General features: G+C 38.9%; 1 long non-coding RNA gene across 1 annotated transcript; it reads left to right on the top strand.

The window, feature by feature from the left end:
* Positions 1-1702: 1702 nt before the first annotated feature.
* LOC138896722 (uncharacterized) lies at positions 1703-27438 on the top strand. Its single transcript, XR_011410121.1, has 3 exons — positions 1703-1826; positions 1916-2087; positions 27290-27438. It is a non-coding gene; the product is annotated as an uncharacterized lncRNA (long non-coding RNA).

Genomic DNA, 27438 nt, shown 5'->3' with positions numbered 1-27438 from the left:
AAGAATTATCAGATGCCGATGAGTATGCTTCTTACAAGTCAGATTCGATAGAAAGTAATGGAACAGGTGAAGATGAGGAATTGGCAAGTGATAAAAATGAAATAAGCGAAGGTGAAGAATTGGCAGGTATTGAAGATGAGATAAGCGAGGAGGATTAAAAAGAGAGTTTTTGTTAGTTGTTTCTGTATTTGGATTATCTAATCTTTTTTTTGTCTACCTTTTCATTTCTTGTATGAAAGTCTCTCCACTATTTTATGATAAAAACGGTCTCACATTTTATTGTATTTTTTTCTTAGCTTCCCTTTCATGTTTTTATTCAAGCTTCTGTTTAAGTCAATATTTAACACTATTCATTTTTATACTTTAAATCAATAATTTTTACTAACTTATTTTTTAACATTCTTATTATGTAGATGGCATCCGGTGAGAATAATGATCGACGTCAGAGTAATAATTCTCGTGAGAGTGTGACGAAAAAGAAAAAAGGAAAAGAGAAGGATACAGTGTCTAGATCAAGTCAACCTCGTTCTTCCATTCCATCATTGCATTCTCGCTCATAGGGTCAGCCACCATTATCACATCCTTTTTATGGTATGCCTCCCTCGAGCTACCCACTGATTCCTCCCCCGGTCTATCCCGGGATGCCTCAGTCGAGTTATCCATCTATGTCTCCCGCAGGCTCTAGCTAGATTCCTCCCTCGGGCTATCCCGAGATGCCATCCTCTGCTCCTTTTCCCAATATGCCTTCCCCGGGCTATAGCTCGATGCAATCTACACATGGCATGCACTCAGCTTATCTTGCTGCCATAGAGCAACGTCGTATGTCCGGGCGTACGACAAGTAGACCCTCTTCAGAGTCTCCATCATTAGAGGCTACTCCATCTCCATATATTTCTAGGTTGAATATTAGAGCAAGTAGTTCTGAGGCATCGCCTACTCCTTCGACTCCTTCTTCAGTTCATGGTCCAAATCCTCCACCACCTGGACATGTAGATTTTCCACCATCTGGACATGCATATGGGATTAATAGAATACAATACGTATCATTGCTGAAGGGGAAGGGTAAGCTTAATCTTTCATGATATTTTAATATCTATCATATATTTTAATTATTGAATTAACAATTTTGTAAATGTTTCTATCATTGTCTTGCAGGTTTTATCCTTCTAGACCGGCTGCAAATGCAATTTCAACTGCCATTAAGATAATTTATAATGGCGCCTACCCGACTTAGGAGAATATTCCACATAGTCAGCATCAAGCGATGCTTAATGAGTTTATGGTACGAATACATTATTTGTAAAAAACTATATATCTATCTAACTTTATTTATCTACTAACAATATATTTTTATTGCAAAAAAGGTGCACATGGAGCCCCGACGAAGATCATGTTATTAGAGACAATTTTTAAAAGAGGATTGCTCATCGATTATCAGACATGTTCTCTAATGTTCGGACCAAAGGTAAAATGCCTGGTTGGGTTCTACCAGATGAGTGGAAAGAGCTTCTTAAATACTGGGTCACTGAGGATTTTAAAAAGAAGAGTGAATATGCAAAAGCCGCTCGTAATTCTGATAAGGGTGGCTCGTTTCACACTTGTGGTTCAATGTCTATGGGGACTGCTAAGAGGATATTGGTAATTATTTAAAGATCTCAGTCTTGATTTTTTCTAACATTACTTGAATTTATTAACTCTTTTTGTTTCATTTGCAGGAAACTGCTCTTAAGAGACCCGCGAAACGTGATGAGGTTTGGAAGAAGACCCACACAAAAAGCAAAGTTGGGGAAGAAGCTTGGGTTAAGCCACGAGTTGAGGAGGCTTATGTAAGATCAAGATTAACTTAAAATTCTTTTATAATGATTGTTTATATACTAAATTTCACTTTTAATATAGAATCGGTATAAACTAGTAGTGGAAGAGCTCGCTAGGAGTCAGCCGACCCATGAGCAAGGCCAACCAATCATGCCATCAGAGGAAGAAACTCTCTCATTATGGTTTGAACGTGGTTGGAGGCGTGTATAAGGGTAGAGCATATAGCCTTTTCTCCGAGCGCAGTTTTCATCGCCTCGCGTGTGGACTACAAGGTATATATTTTTGCTTAGTGTGGAGATTTGTCAGATGGGGTTCTTGTATGTTTGGAAATTTTGATTATTCTTACTTAGTGATAATTGATAAGTAGGGATTTTAACCTATTATTTGCTCTCTTTTACTTGTGTTTTAGACCAAAAATGCTTGAAGGTATTTCCGGAACTAATAAAATATACTTGCTTGCAGGAATTGTGCAAAATGAGCCGAAGGAATCAAAATCAACTCACAAAGGAGTCAAAAGTTGAACAAAACATCAAGGCTGGGCAAAGAGGTCTGAAGTTAATGCGGTCACGATCATAATTATGCAATCCACAAGAGGGAAATTCAGAGAGTGTGATTTTGGGCTAAATAATGAGCGTGGACCGCACCAGAAATATGCGGCCGCAATTGAAATTACGCGGACCGCGATGACTGAGATTCAGAGAGCCGACAACTTGAGTAAAAGAGAGAAGTGCGGACCGCACCAGAATTGTGCGGTCGCGGAAGTCCATTGTGCGGCCGCGATCGAAATTATGCGGTCCGCAAGATGCAGAATCAGAGAGTTGATTTCAAGCCAAACTCAAGCAAGTGCGGACCACATCACTTTTATGCGGCCGCATAATCTGGAGCGCGGCCACACTTAGAATTATGCGGTCCCCGAAAGTTCAGCTCAACCCAGATCCAAAAGAGAAGAACGCGGACCGCATCAAAATTATGCAGCCGCGAAAGCAAGAGTGTGTCCGCACTCAGAATTACACGGCTGCACAACCTCCGCAGGGGCATTTTTATGAGATATTTTTAGCTTAGTATAAATAGAACTTTTTGTCATTTTTAGGGGATGTTATGTTTTGTATGAGCACCTGAGACGACTGACTTTTCTGTTTTCGGAAATTTTGTACTAGATTCACTTCTTAACATTAGATTTTTATTTCATAAATTAATATTATGGATTTTATCTTCATTTCATCTTTAATTTCTGTTATTTTCATGAGTAGCTATAGCTTGGGTTGTGACCCAACCCTAGTATAGGTATTTAATGGGTATTTGATTTTAGGGCTTGAATATGAATGGGTTAGTGATATTTAGCCTAGTTCGTGCTAGAACTCAAGACTTAATGGTTGCAAACATTGATTCATGCCTTTATGACTTAGTCTCTACTTGAGAAAGAGGGACTAAGTCTAGAAAAACTAGGCTAACAAGGAATTGGGGTGAACTCAAGAAATTGATAGCCCCAATTAAAGGGTTAAACCTAAAGATAGTAATACCCAACTTGAGCTAATATCACTTGATTTGCACAAATACCTATTTGGACTTGAGAAAGCCAAATTGGGCAAAATCACTAAAACTACCGAGAGGTATAGAGTGAGTACCCGGGTATGATAGCTATATTACAATACCAACTAATCAAGCTTGCCCTAGATTTTGCTACCCGTTAGATATCCACCTAGGTAGAAGTCACTACCCTAGTCTCTTTAAACATTTGTCTCAATTATTACAATCTTAGAGTAAAGTTAGAAGTAGAAATCAAACCCAAACTTGTGGAAGTGTAATTAGATTCAAAACCCGCATCTAGCTTAGATATAAACCTAATTCCAAACATTAACTCCTTATGGATTTGATCCCAACCTAGTTGGGTTAGAACTGAATCGACCACCCTCGCTACTCAATAGTAGTGTAGGCTTGGACCCGATCAATTTTTGGCGCCGTTGCCGGGGAGTTAAACGGATTTATCTATATATCTAGGTATATGTGTGTTTTGTCTTTCTTTCCTTCCGAGTCACTAATTTTGTTTGTGAATTGCTTTTAGGTACAAAATGTACAAAATGGCCCTTAACAACGAGCCCCTTGGAAATTTACCATTGTGGGAGGAGGTAGATGGCGATCAAGTGGATGAGGTTCATCCCGAGCCTCAAGTAAACAGGCGAGGCCAACCGCTTCCACCAAGAGCAGCGCATCGGGTGTTGCCGAATGAGGGCTATGCAAGTGCAATAGTCCCTCCCCGCATTAGGGCAAGCAACTTCCAAATTGCCAACGTGATGATTACACTGCTTGAGCAGCAGGGTTTCTTCACCGGAGCTCCACACCAAATTTTCTACAAGCATCTCAAGGGGTTCGTCGATATTTGTTGGGGGAGCAAGCAAACAAATGTCACCGGGGATGCACTGCGGTTAAGGTTGTTTCCCTTTTCTCTACGGGGAAAGGCTTTGGACTGGTTAGAGAGATTGCCCAATCATTCCATCCACACTTGGGATGAGTTGGCCGAGAAGTTCATTGCCAAATTCTTCTCTCCGGGGTACATGGCTACACTAAGGGATGAAATTCTAGCTTTCAAACAAGAGCCCAATGAGCCATTGCACTAGATTTAGGAAAGATATCGCACCATGGTCAAAGAATGCCCGAACAATGATATGACCGAGGACATGATCCAACAGACCTTCTACATGGGATCAACACAACAAATCAGTGTGTGGTAAATCAACTTGCTGGGGGTAACTTCATGAACATGCCTTATTCTTAAGCTTGTGAAATCTTGGATGAGATGGCGGGCACCTCTTCGGCGTGGCAAAGTAGAGGCAATGTTCCTCAGGGTGACCCAAATGTTATTCACCTACATAAGGAGCTACATAATCATGGGCAAGCTATTGCGGAATTGACAACCACCATGAACCAATTGGCCAAGGCTCAGCTTCAATAAGTTCAAGGGTCAAAACAGGTGAATGCTATGGAAGGGGCGAACATGATGGTAAACAAGAGACGACAACGAGGTCAACAAGTACAAAACTATCTAGAACAATTTGAGCAAAGTAATAGTGGGTATAATCAAGATGATTCATATGACGAGCAAGATGAAGAGGTTCCATATGTCAACAATTATCAAGGTCAAAGAAGCAATGCTCCAAATCAACAACAATGGAGATCACAAGGAAACCAAGGAAACTGGAACAACTAAGGCCACCAAGGAAATTGGAGTGGTGGCAACAACAATAATCAAAGCAATTGGGGTAATCAAGGCAATTGGAGAGGAAATAATCAAGGTAATTGGGTTGGCAACAATCAAAGCAATTGAGGGAACAACAATAATCAAGGGGGTTAGAACAATAACAATCAAAAAGATTGGGGGTCGGGCTTTCAGAGGCCCCCAATGTATCAACAACCAAACAACCCGCCTCCATATCCGTCGCAAGGTCCTAGTTCTTCCAATAGTGAAATGGGATAGATTGCAAATATGTTTAAGCAAATGATGAAGAAAAACGCCGACTCCGATGCACAATTAGCCTCCCACAACACTTCTATCCGCAACTTGGAGGTTCAACTTGGCCAAATTTCTCAAGCTTTAAATACTCACCCAAAGAGGGCACTACCTAGTGATATGGTGGTGAACCCGAAAGGTGGGAATACGGGGCATGCAATGGCCGTGATAACAAGAAGTGGGAGAGATGGAGTTACTAGTACCTCAAACTAAAGAAGACATGTGGGTGATGACGTGTTGGTGCAAGATGATGATGATCCAAGCAATGATGTTCAAGGTAATAAAGAAGCGAGGATTGATATTGATGAAAATGTAGAGGAGACGCAAGAAGAAGTGAACCCGTCTAGGGAGCACGTGACTGACATGCCAGAACCGGTAGTGCCAAAGGCTAAGGTACCAATGTCAAGGCCTCCTCCTCCATACCCTCAAAGACTTGCAAAGCAAAACAATTAGAATTAATTGAAGAAATTCATTGATATGATGAAAAGTTTGTCCATAAATGTGCCTTTGGTTGAAGCCTTAGAACAAATGCCGGGATATGCCAAGTTCATGAAGGATTTGATAACAAAGAAGAGATCAATGAACTGTGTAACGATTAAAATGACACATCAAGTGAGTGTTATGGTGCACTCCATGGCTCCAAAGTTGGAAGACCCCGGTGCTTTCACAATCCCGTGCACTATTGGGAGTGCCGATTTCGCCAAAGCTTTATGTGATTTGGGGGCAAACATTAACTTGATGCCCTATTCTGTGTTCAAAACATTGGGGATTGGGCAAACAAGACCCACATCCATGAGGTTGCAAATGGAGGATCGGACAATGAAAAGGCCATTGGGGATAATTGATGATGTGTTAGTTAGGGTCGACAAGTTCATCCTTCCCACAGATTTTATGATACTTGACTGTGAGGTTGACTACGAGGTACCAATCATTATAGGGAGACCTTTCCTTGCTACAGGGAAGGCCTTAGTTGATGTGGAAGCTGGAGAGCTCACCTTCCGGGTGGGCGATGAAAAAGTGGTGTTCCATATTTGTAAATAAATGAGGCAGCCAAATAGCAAAAAAATGTGTTCATTCGTGGATATTGTGACCGAAGTAATTGTTGATGACACAAGTGTTGTGATAAAAATGGAAGATACTTTGGAAATTGGGTTGTTGAATCATGATGAGGATGAGATAGAAGGCTGTGTAGAATGTGTCAATGCTTTGCAAGGAATGAGATCATATACTTATAAGCCCCGAAAACTTTCCTTGGATCTCGAAAATCGAAAGACTCCACCAACAAAGTCCTCAATCGAGGAGCCTCCTACCTTGGAGTTAAAGCATTTGCCTTCATACCTCAGGTATGAGTTTCTAGGCCCTTGTTCCACTTTACTTGTTATACTTTCCTCGTGCTTAACTAACGTGCAGGTAGATGCCACCCTTGCGGTGCTTCAAAGGACGAAGAAAGCAATAGGTTGGACATTGGCGGATATTTGAGGTATAAACCCCACCTTTTGCATGCACAAAATAATTTTGGAGGAGGATGCCAAACCCTCCGTGGAACATCAAAGATGATTGAATAAGGCCATGCAAGAGGTAGTAAATAAAGAGATCATCAAGTGGTTGGATGCAGAGTGATTTACCCCATTTTTGATAGTTCGTGGACCTCGCCGGTGCAATGTGTCCCAAAGAAAGGGGGCATGACTGTGATAACAAATGACATAAATGAATTGATCCCCACAAGAACTGTCACCGGGTGGAGAGTGTGTATGGATTATAGAAAGCTCAACAAAGTTACGCGGAAAGACCATTTTCCGCTTCCATTTCTTGATCAAATATTGGATAGGTTAGCCGGACGTGCTTATTATTGCTTCTTGGATGGATATTTTGGATATAACCAGATTCTTATTGCACCCGAAGACCAAGAGAAGACCACCTTCACTTGTCCATATGGCACTTTTGCATTCTCGCGGATGCCATTCGGGTTATGTAATGCACTGACAACTTTTCAACAGTGTATGCTGTTCATCTTCACCGATATGGTGGAGGACTTTCTCGAGGTTTTCATGGATGATTTCTCTGTCATGTGGGATTTGTTTGAAGAGTGCTTAGATAACTTGGATAAGGTATTGAAACGTTGTGAAGAAACTAACTTGGTGCTGAATTGGGAGAAGTGTCACTTTATGGTCAAGGAGGGCATTGCCCTCGGTCACATGATTTCCAAGAATGGTATTGAGGTTGATAAAGCAAAAATTAAAGTGATATCCAAACTACTTCCCCTACTTCCGTAAAGGGGGTGAGAAGCTTTCTAGGTCATGCGGGATTTTACCACCGATTCATCAAGGACTTTTCTTAGGTGGTAAACCCCTTGTGAAAACTCTTGGAGAAAGATGCCAAGTTCCTTTTCAATGAAAATTGTATGAAGGCATTTGAACTACTCAAGTATAAGTTGACTACCACTGCTATTATCACCGCACTAAATTGGAGCTTACCATTTGAGCTCATGTGTGATGCAAGCGATGTGGCGGTTGGTGCGGTATTAGGGCAACAAATTAATAAGATCTTTCATCTGGTCTACTATGCTAACAAGACCATGAACGACGCCCAAGTCAACTATACAGTGACTGAGAAAGAACTCCTAGCCATTTTCTTTGCTCTGGAGAAGTTCTGCCCGTACCTAATGGGTACAAATGTGATTGTTCACACCGATCATGCGGCACTTCGTTATTTGATGATCAATAAAGACTCTAAGGCAAGGTTAATGCAGTGGGTGCTTCTATTGCAAGAGTTTGATCTAGAAATTCAAGATCGAAAGGGTAGTGAGAATCAAGTGGCGGACCACTTGTCTCGATTGGAGGAGGAGGGAAGGCCACATTATGGCCTTGAGATCAATGATTCATTTCCTGACGAATAACTCCTTTCCATTTCTATGACTGGTATGCCATGGTTTGCCGATATGGCCAACTATCTTGTGAGTGGCATTGTTCCGAATGAGTTCTCCTCAAACCAAAGGAAGAATCTCAAACGGGACTGCCTGGACTACTATTGGGATGAGCCATATCTCTTCAAAATTTTCACTGATGGTGTTATCCGAAGATGTGTTCCAGAAGAAGAGCAATTGGGTATTCTTGAAGCTTGCCATTATTCTCCCTATGGTGTTCACCATGGTGGGGCGAGAACTGCTACAAAGGTCCTAAGCTGTGGATTCTATTGGCCTACCTTGTACAAAGACGCTAGCGAGCTCGTTAAGTGTTGTGATGATTGCCAAAGGGCCGGTGAGATCTCCAAGCAAAATGAGATGCCTCTCACCACCATCCGCGAGATTGATATTTTTGATGTGTAGGGCATCGACTTTATGGGTCCATTTGTGAGCTCGTGTGAGAACACCTATATTCTTGTTGTTGTGGATTACGTTTCCAAATATTTTGAAGTTGTGGCTTTGCCCAACAATGAAGCACGGAGTGTGGTGGCTTTCTTGAAGAAAAATATATTCACAAGGTTCAGCACCCCAAGGGCCATCATTAGTGATGGGGGTTCGCATTTTTGCAAAAAAGCCTTTGACACTTTACTCTCCAAGTATGGTGTCACTCACAAGGTGTCAACCCCTTATCAACCCCAGGCAAGTGGACAGGTTGAAGTCTCCAACAGGGAGATCAAGAGTATTCTATCCAAGACTGTCAATGCAAATCAGACTGATTGGTCAAGGAAACTTGACGATGCTCTTTGGGCCTATAGAACAACTTACAAGACTCCAATTGGTATCTCTCCGTATCGGTTGGTGTTTGGGAAAGCATGTCACCTTTCGGTGGAATTAGAGCATGAGGCCATGTGGGCGTTGGAGAAATTGAACCTTGAGTGGGATGTAGCTGCCAATCTTCGGGTGGAGCAATTGAATGAACTTGATGAGTTCTGGTTCCATGCTTACTCCAGTTTGTCCTTGTATAAGGACAAGATGAAGTACCTACATGATAAGTATATCCATAACAAATAATTCAAAGAAGGTGTCCTTGTTCTTTTATTCAACTCTCGGTTACGGATATTTTCGGGAAAGCTTAAATCAAAGTGGAGTGGTCCTTTTGAAGTGGTACATGTGACTCCTTTTGGTGCTTTTGATTTGAAAAATAAGAATGGTGAGATCTTTAGAGTCAATGGGCACCGGGTGAAGCAATACCTTGGTAAGGTTGATGATGGCCATGTTGTGGCATTGCTCTATTTCAAATGAATGATGGTAACATGCGTCGTGCCGTGATGTTAAATCAGGCGCTTCTTGGGAGGCAACCTATGTGTTTTTCTTTCTTTTGATTTTCTTGTTAGATTAGGCATTTTTTTGGACTAACTTGTTGTGAAGTGTATGCAGAAATTGGGTGTGTAGTGCAGAAAATTGACAAGACAAAACTTGGCCAAGTGGTGAAATTGTGCGGATCATGCCAGAATTATACGGACCGTACAAGCCCTTCGCGGTCGCACAATTCTGTGTGCGGTCGCACAACTGAAAGATGGAAAATGCCAACTCTCTGAAGTTTGGCCTGACAAAATCCCTTAAGGATTCGCGGCCGCGATCAAAATTTCGCGGACTGCACAGATTGTGCGGCCGCAACCATTTTTATGCGGACCGCATTACTGAATCAGATGCTGAGTTAGAAAAGGTAAAGAGTTCGGACCACACCAAAATTGTGCGGCCGCACTCAGGTAAGTCGGTGGGCCAACATGGTTAGAGTATAAATAGGACTTTTTGAGACTATTCACACTTTACACACTCTGACCTCTCAAGCTAGACTAAAGCACAGTGCACTCTTTCTTGTTTTCAATCTCATCCCATATTCATCAAGTGTTGATTTCCTACTACATTTCATTACTGGTATGTTGATTTCAATGAATTAATTTCATCTTTTTCTTTTCTTTTCTCTTTGTTTTAGTTTTCTTTTTATCTAGGGTTAGATTCATGCCAAAAATGTCAAATTGATGCTTAATTGCTTAGAAGCACGTGGGTAGTGTTTGAATGCATAATGGGGGCTGGGGTTAGTAGCTTTTATTATTTAATTACCACAAATCATGCCTAATTAGTGAAAACCCTAGTATTAATCGTACTTCATTTCCACTCTGATTTGAATTTCGCGCACACATTTTTGTGCGGTCCGCGCTAGGGTATGCAGCCGCATACAAAATTTTACGGTCCGCTATACCCTAGGTTGAAGGCACTTTTCATTGCTAAGTTTGTGCGGCCGCGCTCAATTTTGTGCGGTCCGCGGTTGGCTTTTGCGGCCGCAATCAATTTTGTGTGGTCCGCACAATTAAACTTCAGAGACCCAACAAATCGATTATGTGGCCACACTCAATTTTGTGCGGTCCGCGATGGATTTTCGCGGCCGCACTCAAAAGTATGCGGTCCGTGCTGAGGTAACTTCAGAGAACCAGTAGTATGAGCCTGGGATCTCCGCGACCACACTCAATTATGTGCGGCCCGCGATGGGTATTATGCGGCCGCACTCATTTTTATGCGGTCCGTGATGCGCAGTCCGCGGCCGAACTCTACTCTTTTTCCCTATTCTTATTTGTTATGAGCATTGATGACAATGCTATTTTTCATTTGGGGGGTGGTCCATTTTGATTTGATGACATTTGGTATGTAATAACCATTATACTATTTTTTTTATCTTTATTTTCACTTTTGGTATGTATATATTCTTATCATTCGATGTATATATTCATTTCTATTATGTATATATTCGCTTTACTTTATTTTGTACATATTCAGTCTACTTTCCGTAGTTTACTTCATAACTTCTTTCGTTGTTTTTCCTTAGTAGCATAGCTTCTTGTTTACTTTAGTAGCTTCTTTTTACGTTTTGTGTGAACAATAAGCCTTTGGTTTTCTTAATGCCACGGTTCTTTCCAAAGGTGGATGTTGTGTGAACCGGATGGATCTTCCCAACGATGGATGGCGTGACAACCTTCTTAAGGGATTGAGTCCATTTTCTTTATGTTTTTGTATATATAGTAGTAATAAATAAAAGTGTCTCAAGCAAGCTTCACTTGGTACTAACACATTTACCTTCGACCTTATGGTTAGAAACAAGTTGATTGGCAAAGAATAGCTCTAGTTGTGACCTTTAGACTCTTGTATTGACTAAAACAATTATCGGGTGGTTTCTTTGAGCCGTTTGTGATTTTCAATCTTAGCTAGGGTTGTTGTGGGCCCTCGACTCTATTCTCTTTAACAATCCAGCAGCTTGAGAGATGAAGTATTGAATTGCAAGTCCAAGTTCCGTGCCAATAAGTCTAGAACTTGCCCTGAATGTTTGTCTAGGCGAAATTATAGGTGTAGCTCGACATGAGAAATGATTATAGGCTCTCCTTGATCCAATTTGAAACTTGAAATCTTCCGTAGCCAACCAATGTGATATCCCTAGTAAACCCCTTTGAGCCGAAGCCCCTTTTCATTCAATAGCCATGTTACAAGCCTTTATTCGTTCTATAATGACCATCTCTTGGCACCCGATCTTTCCTTAGTGTTATACCCCATGTTCTCGTATGTAGAAGTATGCCAGAAATAAATTGATGAAAGCTCGAAAATGAGATGTTACATCCCGCATTTTCAGACGTTAAAGTTTCGTCGTAAGTTTATCGACGCAAGCTCGGGAATGAGATTATTTTGAGGTTGCAAATATTATACTATTTCAAACAAGTGATGGGAATATTTATGAAGGAGAGAGGGTAAGCAAATCGAAGAAAATAAATTTCGTCGAAGTTTGATATATTGGGATAAAATGCGGCCCGAGCTAAATTACCCGGTATTTATGGACTAGTACCATACAAGGTACCATACGACTATGATAGTAAGGTGTATAAAGTGTAGTAAAAGTAAGTAGTATTTTATGTAATTTGAGATAATTCTTAATTATGTGGATAATCGGATTATTATTGATTTTAGTGAGAGATTAATAATTAATGAATACTTAATTAGGATCTTGGATTGGATAAGTCTAAGAGGCAAAAACGTGGCAGCAAGTAAGGATTAAATAATGACTAAGCAAGTCTTGAAAGTTAGGTAGAAAGATTTGAGAATTGTTTGGCCAAGTAATCTAAAAAGTGGGCCCCACTCAATTTGACAAAGAAATAACCTCCCTTCAATCATTAAATGGAAACGGGAAGTGCATATATTTAGCAGCGAATCTTTAATAACAATTCAACCAAAGTTGCTTATCATCTTAGCCACGTAGTTGCTTCAATATTCCATTCTAAACAGGAGATTTCATAGCAACTTCAAGCAATTCTTACAAGATTTCAACCAAACATCTTGCAACCAAACAATTCCAACGAGAATTGTTAGAACTGTAGTAACGTAAAATTTTGCGGTTCTAAAGAAGTACGGTGTAACCTTTTTCAAGAATATCATACGGATTTTTTCATACTCCAGGTATGTTAAGGCTATCCCTTCTTTCTTTTTGGCATGATCCGTACGATACAAACGAAACGAGCAAAATATGCAACTTTCATAAATGACTCTATTCATAGAAATACTAGGGATGTCTATATTCTTGATTCCCCATGTGAATTATTATTATATCCTCTGTTCATGGGTCTCAGAAAAATACGTATTTAATAAAGTTTGTCCGAAAGGCATATGGATTTTATAATATTCGAGAAATCTTATTAACGTATTTCTTATGCATTTCATGCATTTATATATGTACATTGACCCATGACCAGAAGGCGTTATATACGCATATATTATATGCATATGGGATATGGGAAAAGGTTACAACGTTATATACGCACCACTACCTGATCAATTGGTATACGTTGATGCTTTTGCCCACAATGGCCGAGATGATATGATGGGATGCCCTCAGAGGCCTGATGATGTTATGAAACATGTACCTATGCATGACATGACATTCATACGCATATGCATGACACTATAATTATTTCATGATTTACAGAGTTATTCAAACTTACAGGTTGAGTTATTTACTCTATATTTCCTCCATGTCAGTTATGTACTTATTTATGTGCCTTACATACTCGGTACATTATTCGTACTAATGTCCCTTTTGCCTGTGGATGCTACGTTTCATGCCCGCAGGTTCCGATATACAGGTCGAGAGTCCTCCAAGTAGATCATCAGATCAGAGGAAGATATTGGTGCGCTCCATTTGCTCCGGACTTACTTGTTTGGTCAGTATGATTTAGACGTGTATTATTTGGTATGGCGGGGCCCTGCTCCGACTTTTGTGATAAGTATATACTCTTAGAGGCTTGTAGACAAATATCATGTATACGAATGCTTTATGGCCTTGTTGGCCTATGTTTAGAGTTTATAAATGATCATGTTAGCCTATTAGGCCAGTATGTCACGTGTATATGATGATGTAATAAGAAAGATACGTTACGTTGGTACTCGGTTGAGTAAAGTACCGGGTGCTCATCACGGCCCATCGGTTTGGGTCGTGACAAAATTGGTATCAGAGCAGTTCTGTCCTAGGGAGTCTACAAGTCGTGTCTAGTAGAGTCTTGTTTGTGGGTGTGTTGTGTACCGCACTTATAAGCAGGAGGCTACATGGCATTTAGGATTGTCACTCTTTCTTCTTACTCTAGATTATGTGGTTGAGCTCAGTTGTAAGAACTAAATTTCCTAAACTCTATCCTAGTCATAATACAACGATGCCTACATTCAGAAAGACGGTTGGTAAGAGATATAGCTGTGGAAGAGTTGAGTCAGAGGGACTTGATTTTTGCATCATGCTTATGATGGATAAATATGAGGTATTCAGCAGATCATATCTGTACTAAGACGTGTAAGCCTCTTGATAAGGAGCCTTAAGGCAAGAATATTTATCCACCTTTATGGTGAAAGACAATGAGAGATTCAGAAGATAAATACAAGTTTCAAGGATTAAAAGAAGCAAGATAAAGAACGGTACGAGGTACCCAGTTAATAAAGATTATCATTATTCAGGAAGGGAGATATAAACATTTTGAGTTACCTTCAACAGTGACAGATGTATGTACAATTGGCCACACAGATCTCAGTTATGCCCTATGGGAGCTAACATACATAGTTTAAGAGAAGGACGGGTTATCAGGATCCAGATGGGGATAGAGTAACCCAAAATAGTGGATGGATTGGTAGAGTTAGTTGACAATTTCCGAAGGATGGTGCAAACGTGGTAATGGATATCCTTGTGAGACACCTCGATGGTGCACCCTAAAATAGTACAACTAGATATGAGTACTACAAAGATAAGCACTGGAAGCCTAGAAGGGATAAATATTACCTTAGTATGGCTCGCGTCCCTAGTAGAGCGAGAACGTTAAGCAACCCCCAGAGCCACTAGATGGAGCAAGTGGAGCTAAAAGCAAAAGAATGTCTTGTTCGAGTTTTCAAAATAAAGTGATAGACATAAATGTTAGCGGAAAACAAGAAAAGAGTTAATGAAACATCATGAGTAAGATATGATACATGGATGACAACAGTGGATCAAAAAGATGACAGTATTACAAAGTCTATAGTCAATTGAAGGAAAATATGAGAGGTGACAGGCCTTGAGACAACAAAAGAGTATAGGTCATAAAGTCATATCCTCATTTCGAGAAATAAGTTCATGACTCCAACGCGACTACCAGAAGGGAGAGTAAAACCCCAGAGTAATAAAAATCAATATGGGCTGGCGAACAAGATAAACTAAACATGAATTAGGGACTGAGTGATTTGATAATAGTCAGCATTATGAGAATTTCATATTGCGTTCCGGCGATAGTATAATGGACGACATAAGAAAATATCTTTAAAGGTCATTCAGGAGGACGCTTCCCTAAAGCAAGCAATGTGAGCAAAGTTAAGCTTAAGGGACTATGTGTGCCAGTTACACTAAGTGCCACTCTCGCGAGTAAGAAATTTCGTTATCCTTGGTACCGAAGGATTACTGCAAGGCGAGTAAGGGTCATCGATAATGCGAGAAGACGCCAATGATGAAGAGGTAAAACATCTATAGGTAGATCGTTATAGTGCTAAATATTAGTGCTTCCCTAAAGGGGGAACATGGAGTGATGTGGCATTAAATCAGAATTAAGTAGTTCTAGTAATTATGGTATGGTAAAGGAAGAATGCGACAAAAATGAAAAAAGGATGAGATTGCACTTATTCAAAGCCTACATATAGGCTACGATTCCAGAACATTATGCAAACACGACGTCAAGGAGATAAAGTAAGGGTTCCTGTCCAAAATGTTATTGATAGATAAGGAGACAGTGCGAGAGGTAAGTTAAAATAAAGGAAATAACCCAAGAAAGGTTACGCAAAACATTGATATGAGAATGAGCCAACGAGTAGTTAGTAGTTGATTATGGAAGAGCCTAGTTATGGCTAAACAGGAGGTTACAGACGAGTCGACAGATCTTGCATGATAAACATAGTAAAACCCAATATAGTGAATTCATCCTCGCAGTAATGTCATTGTAATACTTAAGAAACATTCAGATAGGAGTTAGGGTCTTTAAAGGTACCGTATGAGTATTACGGAAATAAAAGAAAGTGCCACTGGGAAGACAGTCAAAATATCAGTTCAGAAGAAACCCTGCAAGCACAAGGGCGTGGAGACAAGTAACTATGGATAATTGTAGGAGAGGAAGGACATCAAAACTTTTATTGGGTATACGATATAATAAGCTCGCAGCTTTACAAGAGTCAGAGGGTCCTCCCTAAGTACTACAGTGAAAGACTAGCTGAGGAAATGAGGAAGAAGGCTTCAACCTAAGCACGGTAACCTAAAGAGGAAATGGTCTTGTAACAACAATTTCACAACAACATTGTACATCCTCCATAAGAAAGAGGAATCTACCGTGGCTAATGAACGGGAAGTAAAATCAAAAGTAATATTCGAGACCATATGAGTTGCACAAAAATTTCGGCATGCGTGAGAACTCAGATAAGCTAAGCATGCATGCAAAAAGAGGGGAAAAGACCAGGAAAAACAATTGCTTACGTGTGAAGAAAGCTGAAATGGAACGAAAGGAATTATTCGATTAATGATCAGTTGTAGAAGACTCCGGTATAAGTTAAAAAAAGGAATTGGGTCCAGGTTATAGACAAAGGATTTAATCATTAGAAAATTTTATCATGGTTTTCCATAGTGTCCATGAAAGGCTAAAGTAATAACTAAATGCCATGAGTCGCAGATCGGAAGATAGCTTAAGGCTACATAAAGGATGATCAGAAGGAAGAGGAAACTAAAGAGTTACATCAACTAAGTAAATCAGGAATCTGATTATTGGACCCAGAAAATTATAGAAATCATGATTGAGAACATTACAGGATCACTCTTAATATCAGAGGTACCAAAGGGATAGTACAACAACCATATTCAATAACGGCTCTATGATAAAGCCAGCTAAAACAATACCAGTCTCATAAGAATTCAGTATAAAGCTTCCACCAGATTTTATAGGCACCAGAGGTGCAAGTATTATATTAGAGCTTCAAATTATGGACGTGAGATATACCTATGTGGAAGAGAGGTCATGAAAGAGATAAAAGATATGATGCGAGATTTTAAGGTAAGTAAGGTAAAGGTGAACAACGTACAATATACTCAAAGGTAGAAAATCGTGAATAGTCCATGCTTCGGATAGAAGGCTAGAAGCACTAGGATTCAATATCCAGTAATGATAGCAGCGTCGTCAGTGGCGTACCTTCCAGCCTATGGTTTTTAAGTAACGAGAGATCTAGTCAAGAGAGTAAAGAAGAGTTAGAAACGATGCGATGTCTCGCTTATTGTTCCAGAATAACATAAGGAAATTTATGGTGCAAGCAAGTTGAAGGAAGGCCGCGAATAGTGTATAGGTCCCAAGCTAAAGTATAGTAAGGCGACAAAGTTTTATGACAAGAGTAAGAATGAGAAAGGGCGAGTGAGAAGGTGACGAGAATGGATAAGTCCTCGGGATTAAGCCCATGAAAACAAGAAAACTAATGGTTTCTCTAAGTTAAAGAAAGTTCAGTATTGCCTGAATGAACTCAAAGGAGTCTAAGATTAATAATATCTAAAAAAAATGGAATGCTGCCCTAGTAGTGGAATAAGGGTGTGATTGTGATAGATAAAGGATGACGTTTGGGCCTTCGATTGAGTAATGATTTGAAGAGGATTTCATGGATTGTACGGAATTAAAAATGTAAGGTGAATCACATTGGGATACTATAAAATACAATTATTGAAGAACAATATCGCCCCTAAGTGGATTAGGAAAATCACTTCAAATATTCCTCGATACAGCATAAGCCCTAATGGCAATGTATTACGTAAGAAATTTCAAGTTATCAATGGAAGATTGTAGATCAATATTGAGGTGAATCAACAATGGATGAATACAAGTCATAAAGTATGAGATGCGATTAGGCCGTCATTCGTAAGATGAACAGTAGCGTGGAAGCATTAAAGTGCATAGATTTATACATATTGTATAAGCAATAAAAGTAACTTGGAGTTTGGTAGCAGACCTCAGTAACGATAAATCGAAATAAGAGTTATGGTATAGTATGACCTACTTAGATGCAGTAAAGTCATGCAGATAGATAACCGGGTCTATGAAATAAGATGTAGCAATATTGTAAGTTCAACAAAATACCGACCAAAGAACTTCAGTATACCATAGATACCCAGAGGGACATCTTGTCAAGTTCTGTACATGTTCCCAAAGTGAGACTTAGAGATTGGCGCACATACAAGAAAAAGGTCGTACATGCTGCATAACCGAAGGTAGCAACAGTTACGAGATTGAAAGGATTCTGACCACAAGTCATAGTGTGAGAAAGAGACCTAAATGGGGGAATGCCTTGGCCTTTGGATTTATTCACAGAACGGTTACCTAGATGGCAAGGAGAGTAATAAAGTATTCGGAAGACATAGGCTATGAAAATGATATGTGCATCAGTCAACATTCGAGGACGAATGTTCTAAAGGGGGGAATGATGTTATACCCCATGTTCTCGTACGTAAAAGTACGCCAAAAATAAATTGATGAAAGCTCGAAAATGAGATGTTACATCCCGCATTTTCAGACGTTAAAGTTTTATCGTAAGTTTATCGACGCAAGCTCAGGAATGAGATTATTTTGAGGTTAAAAATATTATGCTATTTCAAACAAGAGATGAGAATATTCATGAAGGAGAGAGGGTAAGAAAATCGAAGAAAATAAATTTCGTCGAAATTTGATATATTGGGATAAAATATGGCCCGAGCTAAAATACCCGATATTTATGGACAAGTACCATACAAGGTACCATACAACTATGATAGTAAGGTGTATAAAGTGTAGTAAAAGTGAGTAGTATTTTATGTAATTTGAGATAATTCTTAAATATATGAATAATCGGATAATTATTGATTTTAGTGCGAGATTAATAATTAGTGAATACTTAATTAGGATCTTGGATTGAATAAGCCTAAGAGGCAAAAACGTGGCAGCAAGTAAGGATTAAATAATAACTAAGCAAGTCTTGAAAGTTAGGTGGAAAGATTTGAGAATTGTTTAGCCAAGTAATCCAAAAAGTGGGCCCTACTCAATTTGACAAAGAAATAACCTCCCTTCAATCATTAAATGGAAACGAGACGTGCATATGTTTAGTAGCGAATCTTTAATAACAATTCAACCAAAGTTGCTTATCATCTTAGCAACGTAGTTGCTTCAATATTCCATTCAAAACAGGAGATTTCATACAACTTCAAGCAATTCTTATAAGATTTCAACCAAATATCTTGCAACCAAACAATTCAGATGAGAATTGTTAGAACTGTAGCAACGTAAAATTTTGCGGTTCTAAAGAAGAACGGTGCAACCTTTTCTAAGAATATCATACAGATTTTTTCATACTCCAGGTATGGTAAGGCTATCCTTTCTTTCTTTTTGGCATGATCCGTACGATACAAACGAAACGAGCAAAATATGCAAATTTCATAAACGACTCTATTCATAGAAATACTAGGGGTGTCTATATTCTTGATTCCCCATATGAATTATTAGTATATCCTCTGTTCATGGGTCTCATAAAAATATGTATTTGATAAAGTTTGTCCGAAAGGCATATAGATTTTACGATATTCGAGAAATCTTATTAACATATTTCTTATATATTTCATGCATTTATACATGTACATTGACACATGACCAGAAGGCATTATATACGCGTATATTATATGTATATGGGATATGGAAAAAGGTTACGGCGTTATATACGCACCACCACCTGATCAGCTGGTATACATTGATGATTTTGCCCACAGTGACCGAGATGATATGATGGGATGCCCTCAGAGGCCTGATGATGTTATGAAATATGTACCTATGAACGACATGACATTCATATGCATATGCATGATAATATAATTATTTCATGATTTACAGAGTTATCCAGACTTACAGGTTGAGTCATTTACTCTATATTTCTTCCATGTCAGTTATGTACTTATTTATGTGCCTTACATAGTCGGTACATTATTCGTACTGATGTCCCTTTTGCTTGGGGACGCTGCGTTTCATGCCCGCAGCTTCCGAAAGACAGGTCAAGAGTCTTCCAAGTAGGCCATTAGATCAGCGGAAGATGTTGGTGTGCTCCATTTGCTTCGGAGTTGCTTGTTTGTTCAATATGATTTAGACGTGTATTATTTGGTATGGCGGGGCTCTGCCCCGACTTTTGTGATAAGTATATACTCTTAGAGGCTTGTAGACAGATGTCATGTATACGAATGCTTTATGGCCTTGTCGCCCTATGTTTAGAGTTTATAAATGATCATGTTAGCCTATTAGGCCCGTATGTCACGTGTATATGATGATGTAATAAGAAAGATACATTACGTTGGTACTCGGTTGAGTAAGGTATCGGGTGCTCGTCGTGGCCCATCGGTTTGGGTCGTGACACTTAGCATTCTTGATACAATTGGCAAAAGCATAAGTTTGGGGGAGAGACGAGGAATGTGAAAGTGATAAAAGGTACAAAGAACAAAAAAGAAATGAATAAAAAGGAAGGCAAAGAAAAGGAAGAAAGGCCAAAAAGAAATATGTCAAAAAGAAAGTGAATAAAGTATAAAGTTGAAGGGATTCAAAGAAAGCAATGATGAAAGGCATGGAATGATTAGAAAAGGAGAAAAATGATTGTCATGAGCAAGAAAGAGTGGCATTACGTCTCTATAGTTCCCCTAAGGAAGAAGAAAATGACTCAAAGATTCAATAAAGTATGAGCCAAAAAGAGGAAATGGAGTGCTTAAGGAAAGATGAAACCATCATATGCCGAGAAGTCCTACCTTAATCCAAAAGCCTTCATTACATTCCCGCAAAAGTCCTATATGATTTTAAGTTGAGTGATCTTACATTAGTGGTGATTTACATAAAGGGCAAGCTTATGTGTCACGCCCCAAACTCGGGGAGCGCGACCGGTACTCAACCGAGAGAACCCGGCCGAGCAAGTCTGTTAGATTTCCTTCTACCCAAACTTATCCATGAATAAAGAGGAGATGTACTCCATTAATCAATCACTAAAAAGATTTTATTAATAACTTCCTTTTCATTCCCATTAGTAGCTTCATTCATAATTTCCAAAACATTACGAGTTTATAGAATTAATGAAAAACATGATTTCTAAGTACCAATATTTCTATTTCAATTCCCAACATCAACCATAACCCACAACCTGTCTATGGAGCCTCTAATACAATAGAAGAGTAATATGAAAATGCCGGCAACAAGGCCCCGACTTTACCTCAAATCCCAGTACATGAGAAACAAAAGATATATGACCCCGAAATGAAGTGGGGCTCACCACATCAGCTGAAAAGAGTGTACTGCTATCACTGATCAATGTCGCCTGCTGTAGAACCACCTACATCCATTAAAGATGCAGCGCCCCCGGCAAAAGGAACATTAGTACTGTCGAATAGCACCGGTATGTATAGCTAAAAATCCTCTTTCAAAATAGAATGCCCATATAAGAAAAGGCAACACATAGAAACAGCAAGTCACAATCAACAATATCCAAACGTCCAGTTAAAACATAATAATTTTTAAAATACGAACTTCATATATAATTTTGGTTGGGAGATCATTAGCACCGATATACCACTGTCTTTGTTAGCACAGAGTCCGATCACGCCCGATCGGCTAGGCCATCTCCCCACAGATAATGTGATTTGACAGGTGATGCGAAAGAAAGTTGTTACCAAGAGTAGTATCACCATGTGCGCAACATGGTGTCTGATCTCCACCCGATCAGCTAGTCTGCCTTCCCACATATGCTGTGTGGGTTGACCTTTCTAATCCACAAAGGTTTCAGTTTCATCCCAATTAAGGGGAATAATATCACAATTTCCCAAAGGTTCCAATTTCATCCCAAATAAGGGGAATAATCCCAATCCACCCCTACACTGACATGTGTAGTTTCAGGTGTGGGCCTTATGACCCACCCTTCCTCGGTTTTGCTAATGATGGTCCCAAAAATATTTTTGATTTGATTTGCAAACAGAAATATCATAAATACAATTGTACTCACCTCAACATCTTTCACATTGTATATATTCTCATTAGTATTTCCAGTCATTTATAACGACAATATTTCCTTGGCTCATTAGGCAATTCACAAGATTCTTTATTCCTGACACGATGACTGTATTTCATATTCCACACTTTCACCTCTTTCAATTTCAAAGATCACCGTCAAATATCAACATATAGAAAATTTCAGAAATCATATACTTCCAATCCATTTGAAATGGGAACTTCAAACACAAATGGTTTCTTCCCAAAGAATGAGGCATACCAACCAATAATAGAAACACACATGAAAAATCATAAACATTCAATACACCATTTACTCTTGCAATACTCTTCCCCAGAAATGACCATGTACAATTTCAATACATGAGTACATATAAAACTCGAATCACACTAGATATATTTATAAAGCAAAGCATTAGTTAAAGCAACCGCTATTGGGCATGAATTGAGTACAAAAGCTTTTTAGGCAATTCTATCTTTGAAGTCTTTTGTTTAAACAATTGAGTCGAGGCTCGTTTCATATTCTTTATCGCATCTTCTCATATCATTTGCATTACTATCCACAATCATAACTTAAATTCTTGGCCCGTTGGCCACTCTATATCCCCAATTAACTTATTTCACTTCCAACCATCTTTATAAATTATCAAAATAAGACATTTCCAAATCAAGACTTTAGGTACATATATGAGCAATTAAGAGTCTTAAGAATATTGAGATTTTCTCACCCAATTGGTATACTAGTTCTCATTTAAAACACGACTCAAAGCCACAATATTTTAATAAGCAAACCATACTTTGAACATCTATCTTTCGACATAAGGCTCATTCGGAATAAACAAGTTTATAGGGAATAACCCGGAATATAGAAGTTAGGAATCTTGAGCCAATCATACTTGATCTTACGGAAACATTATGGATATCTATTCTAAGAGAGAAAGTTTAGCCAACATACCTCGCTTTGAGCTTTCCTTAAATTACTACAACGTTCCGAAAATTCTAGCAATCCCAATCTATTTTGAGACATAACAAAATTGAACCATAATTAGGAAGATATTCATGATCTTGGCTCATTTGAGCATTTTATCAAATACTAGGTGTGCAAATTTAACTATAAGGTTCTTTTACAAGATTTTCTTCACTCCAAAACCCAATCTTTACTTATTTGAGCTCAAGAATCTTCCCACAAACCTTATTAATACAAGCATGTACAAATAATACTCTTATACCCAAGAATCATACTCCAATTCAACCTTCTTTTACCCAAATTCGAAATTGAAAATTAGGGTATGGAACCTTACCTCTTAGATGAAGATCTTTGGGTTTTCCTTGTTAATCTTCTAAGATATGAGCAAGACTTGATGAATAATAAGCCTAGGGTTTCCTCTCTCTCTAAAACACTCTCCCTTCTCTCTAAAATATCAGATTTTTGCTAAAAATGACCCAAAGCGTGTATTTAATGAAGTAGGGTCGGGTTTTAAAAACCCCAAAATGGAGCTCCGGAACAGGTTCTGCGGTCGCATATGCGACCGAATAATGGTTATGCGGACCACATATCGGTCGCATAATTGGTGTGCAAAATGACCAAAAATCTGTCCGAGTCTGCGATCACTATGTGGTCCGCATAATTGTTATGCGGTCGCATAATGCACCGCAGAACAGTTATGCAGTCGCATAGTCGACCGCATAATTGCTCTCAGATTAACCCTCTCCTGCCTCACTTCTGCGGCCATTATGCGGCCCGCAGAGTGATTATACGGTTGCATAATGGACCGTATAAATGCGCTTTTCCACCAAAAAGTTTTCTTTACTTCCCGGTCGCATAATGGACCACATAGACGCGCTTTACCTATTCCGGCACCACGAAACCTTGAATTCATTTGCGAAATTTTACGGGGCTGTACACTTAAATACTTCAAAAATTTTTGGGGTGTTACATTATGGTACTTAGAGCCGGACTTGTGACATTCTTTTGAGAGAGATGAGCGCACTTCTTCACAATCCTTATTTTGAGTATTACATTCTAAAGTGAGATTTGATCATGGAGATTAGAGGAGGAGAAGTTTGGGTTCCACAATGACCTACGTGATAGAGCGATCTTCCTTGGTGAATTAAGTCAACTCTTGATGCTCTAGTATCACATTAGAACTATGGTACTCAAAAGGTCAAAACATGGTGTTGTTGATAATTCATTTGTGTTGAGGGTAATTGTTAGTCCCAATTGATACATGATTGATTCACCTTAGGCCAGCTGAAATATCCTTTTTTCTAGTGGAGGTGGGAATTACCTTATTTGCTTTAGGACAAGCAAAAGCTTAAATTTGGGGAAGTTGATAAGTAGGGATTCTAACCTATTATTTGCTCTCTTTTACTTGTGTTTTAGGCCAAAAATGCTTGATAGTATTCCCGAAAACTAATGAAATATGCTTGCTTTCAGGAATTGTTCAAAATGAGCCAAAGAAATCAACATCAACTCACAAAGGAGTCAAAAGTTGAACAAAAAACCAAGGCTGGGCAAAGAGGCCGGAAGTGCGGACCGCACAAATATTGTGCGGCCGCGAAAGCCATGATGCGGCCGCGATCATAATTATGCAGTCCGCAAGAGGGAGATTCAGAGAGTGTGATTTTGGGCTAAATGATGAGCGCGGACTGCACCAGAAATATGTGGCCGCGAAAGTCCCTGTGCGGCCGCAATTGAAATTATGCAGACCGCGATGACTGAGATTCAGAGAGCTGACAACTTGAGCAAAAGAGAGAAGTGCGGACCGCACCAGAATTGTGCGGCCGCGGAAGTCCCTTGTATGGCCGCAGTCGAATTTATGCGGTACGCAAGATGAAGAATTAGAGAGTTGATTTCAAGCCAAACTCAAGCAAGTGCGGACCGTATCACTTTTATGCGGCCGCATAATCTGGAGCGCGGCCGCACTTAGAATTATGCGGTTTACGAAAGTTCAGCTCAACCCAGATCCAAAAGAGAAGAACACGGACCACATCAAAATTATGCGGCCGCGAAAGAAAGAGTGTGGTCGCACTCAGAATTACGCGGCCGCACAACTTCCGCAGGGGCAGTTTTGTCAAGTATTTTCAACTTAGTATAAATAGAACTTTTTATCATTTTTAGGGGATGTTATGTTTTGTATGAGCACCTGAGACGGCTGACTTTTCTGTTTTCTGAAATTTTGTACTAGATTCACTTCTTAATATTAGAGTTTCATTCCATAAATTAATATTATGGATTTTATCTTCACTTCATCTTTAATTTTTGTTATTTTCATGAGTAGCTAAACTCATAGCTAGGGTTGTGACCCACCCCTAGTGTGGGTATTTAATGGGTATTTGATTTTGGGCTTGAATGTGAATGGGTTAGTGATATTTAGCCTAGTTTTTGCTAGAACTCAAGAATTAATGGTTGCAAATATTGATTCATGCCTTTATGACTGTCTCTACTTGAGAAAGAGGGATTAAGTCTAGGAAAACTAGGCTAACAAGGAATTGGGGTGAACTCAAGAAATTGATAGCCCCAATTAAAGGGTTAAACCTAGAGATAGTAATACCCAACTTGAGCTAATATCACTTGATTTGCACGAATACCCATTTGTACTTGAGAAAGCCAAATTGGAAAAAATCACTCAAACTACCGAGAGGTATAGAGTGAGTACCCCGGATGTGATAGCTATATTACAATCCCAACTAATCAAGCTTGCCTAAATTTTGCTACCCGTTAGATTGTCACCTAGGTAGAATTCACTACCCTAGTCTCTTTAAACATTTAAAAAACAACAATAAAAATATTGTCCTTAGTTTCAATTATTACAATCTTTAGAGTAAAGTTAGAAGTAGAAAGTAAACCCAAACTTGTGGAAGTATAATTAGATTCAAAACCCGCATCTAGCTTAGATATAAACCTAATTCCAAATATTAACTCCCCGTGGATTCGATCCCTAGTTGGGTTAAAATTGCATCGACCATCCTCGCTACTCAATAGTAGTGTAGGCTTGGACCCGATCAATAATCTAAGGCAATATTTTAGTACTAGAATCTTTACTGCAATAATAATTTGTGTACAACCAGCTGGAGTTTTTTAGAGTTTCTGCTTCTATATATTATCATACACTAGGCTCTTGCAAAATGTGGATACTTGACCTTTTATTATTGATAATGTTTGCTGATTTTCTTTTTGAAATAGTGATGGTTGTTTTTATTTATTATGTGGATATCGCAGCAAAGGTATTTTCTTTAGTTCAGCATAGTACATAATTTTATGATTTGTGGCAAAAACTGACTTGCAAGTAAAAATAATGGGGACCTCTAGAGAAATGCAATTTTCAGCTCTCAGATTGAAGCTGAAGATTATTTTGGTTTGCCATTTGGTAAATCCATGCTAATCTCATCTCACGATGAGAAATAACTTAAGGACTTCATTAATAGGAGGCAATTGTATCATAAATCATGTATAGCATCTAGGTAGACATGTTGCAGGATTATCAGGTACAATCATTCAACTCTACTATGTCAAATTGTAATAGGTTGGAGAAATTATCATGCACTTTTTAAATTGTTTCTAATACATATGCACCTTCTAAAGATAGATAATTGATTTCATTATCGTTTCTCCCAACGGAAAGCAAATTTTTGAACTGCCTCATATTTATGATGGTAATGCCAGCTGTTTCTAATTGGGATACTTGTTTAATCATCTGTTATTCGAAGACTATGTTTGATAGTGCATTCTATTAATTTCAATTATCAGAATGTCTATAAGGATGAAAGAAGTTAACTTTTTTCAAGTATGGGAGGTGTAAGACAAGTGAGTCTGTTAGCTTAGATATCCTTGTGGTGAGTGAGGGTGATTCAGGTGTTTATAACTAGAGGTATTTATAGAGAATGGCAGGTGGATAAAGGCATTGGATAGTGAAGTGTGGTGGGACTGGTTAACTGTCCTTGTTGTATTTTAGCATAAATTCAATTCCAGCATTTGGCTTTGTTGTAGCTTATATTGATCTAAAACATTTACCCTAAGAAATAGAATTACTTATTATGACTCATAGAGGGAAGAGACAAAATGAGCAGGCTTTTTTCTGAAAAGGGAGTAGAGCTCAAACAAAATGAGTTTCTTAGTACTATTTCTGTGCCTTTTTAGAAGATTGAATTCTAAGGCTTTATTTTGATGGTAGTTGGTAGGACAAAAATGTTTTGCCCCATACTTTCTTGATTCCTATCCACCATAATCGACTTAAAGAACCAAACCCCTAATCATTTCCTTTTTCTGTCCATGTTTGTTTTATCTTTAGCTCCAATTCACTATCTTATTTAATTATCATTTTAAAATCAAACATTGATCTTGTCTACGCCAAACAATAGTGATATCATCAATGATTCAATAGGTGCCGAATTATTCAATTCTAACTCTTCGTGTATTTTTTTCACTTCTCTTTTGTGGATTACAAGGTGTTGGGACATCCGCCACCGTGCAAAATGAGGACCTTGAGGATATGCGGCGAACGATTCAATAACTTTCTAGGAACTATATGGATGAATGAGAAAAAGGAAAGCATGAAGAAAAGATTAGAGACGCACTTAGGAATGACATCAACTCC

The sequence above is a fragment of the Nicotiana tomentosiformis genome, chromosome 8, assembly GCF_000390325.3.
Source record: "Nicotiana tomentosiformis chromosome 8, ASM39032v3, whole genome shotgun sequence".
Lineage (NCBI taxonomy): Eukaryota > Viridiplantae > Streptophyta > Magnoliopsida > Solanales > Solanaceae > Nicotiana > Nicotiana tomentosiformis.
Note: the sequence above shows the minus strand (reverse complement) of the source record. Positions and strands in the feature narration are given on the sequence as shown.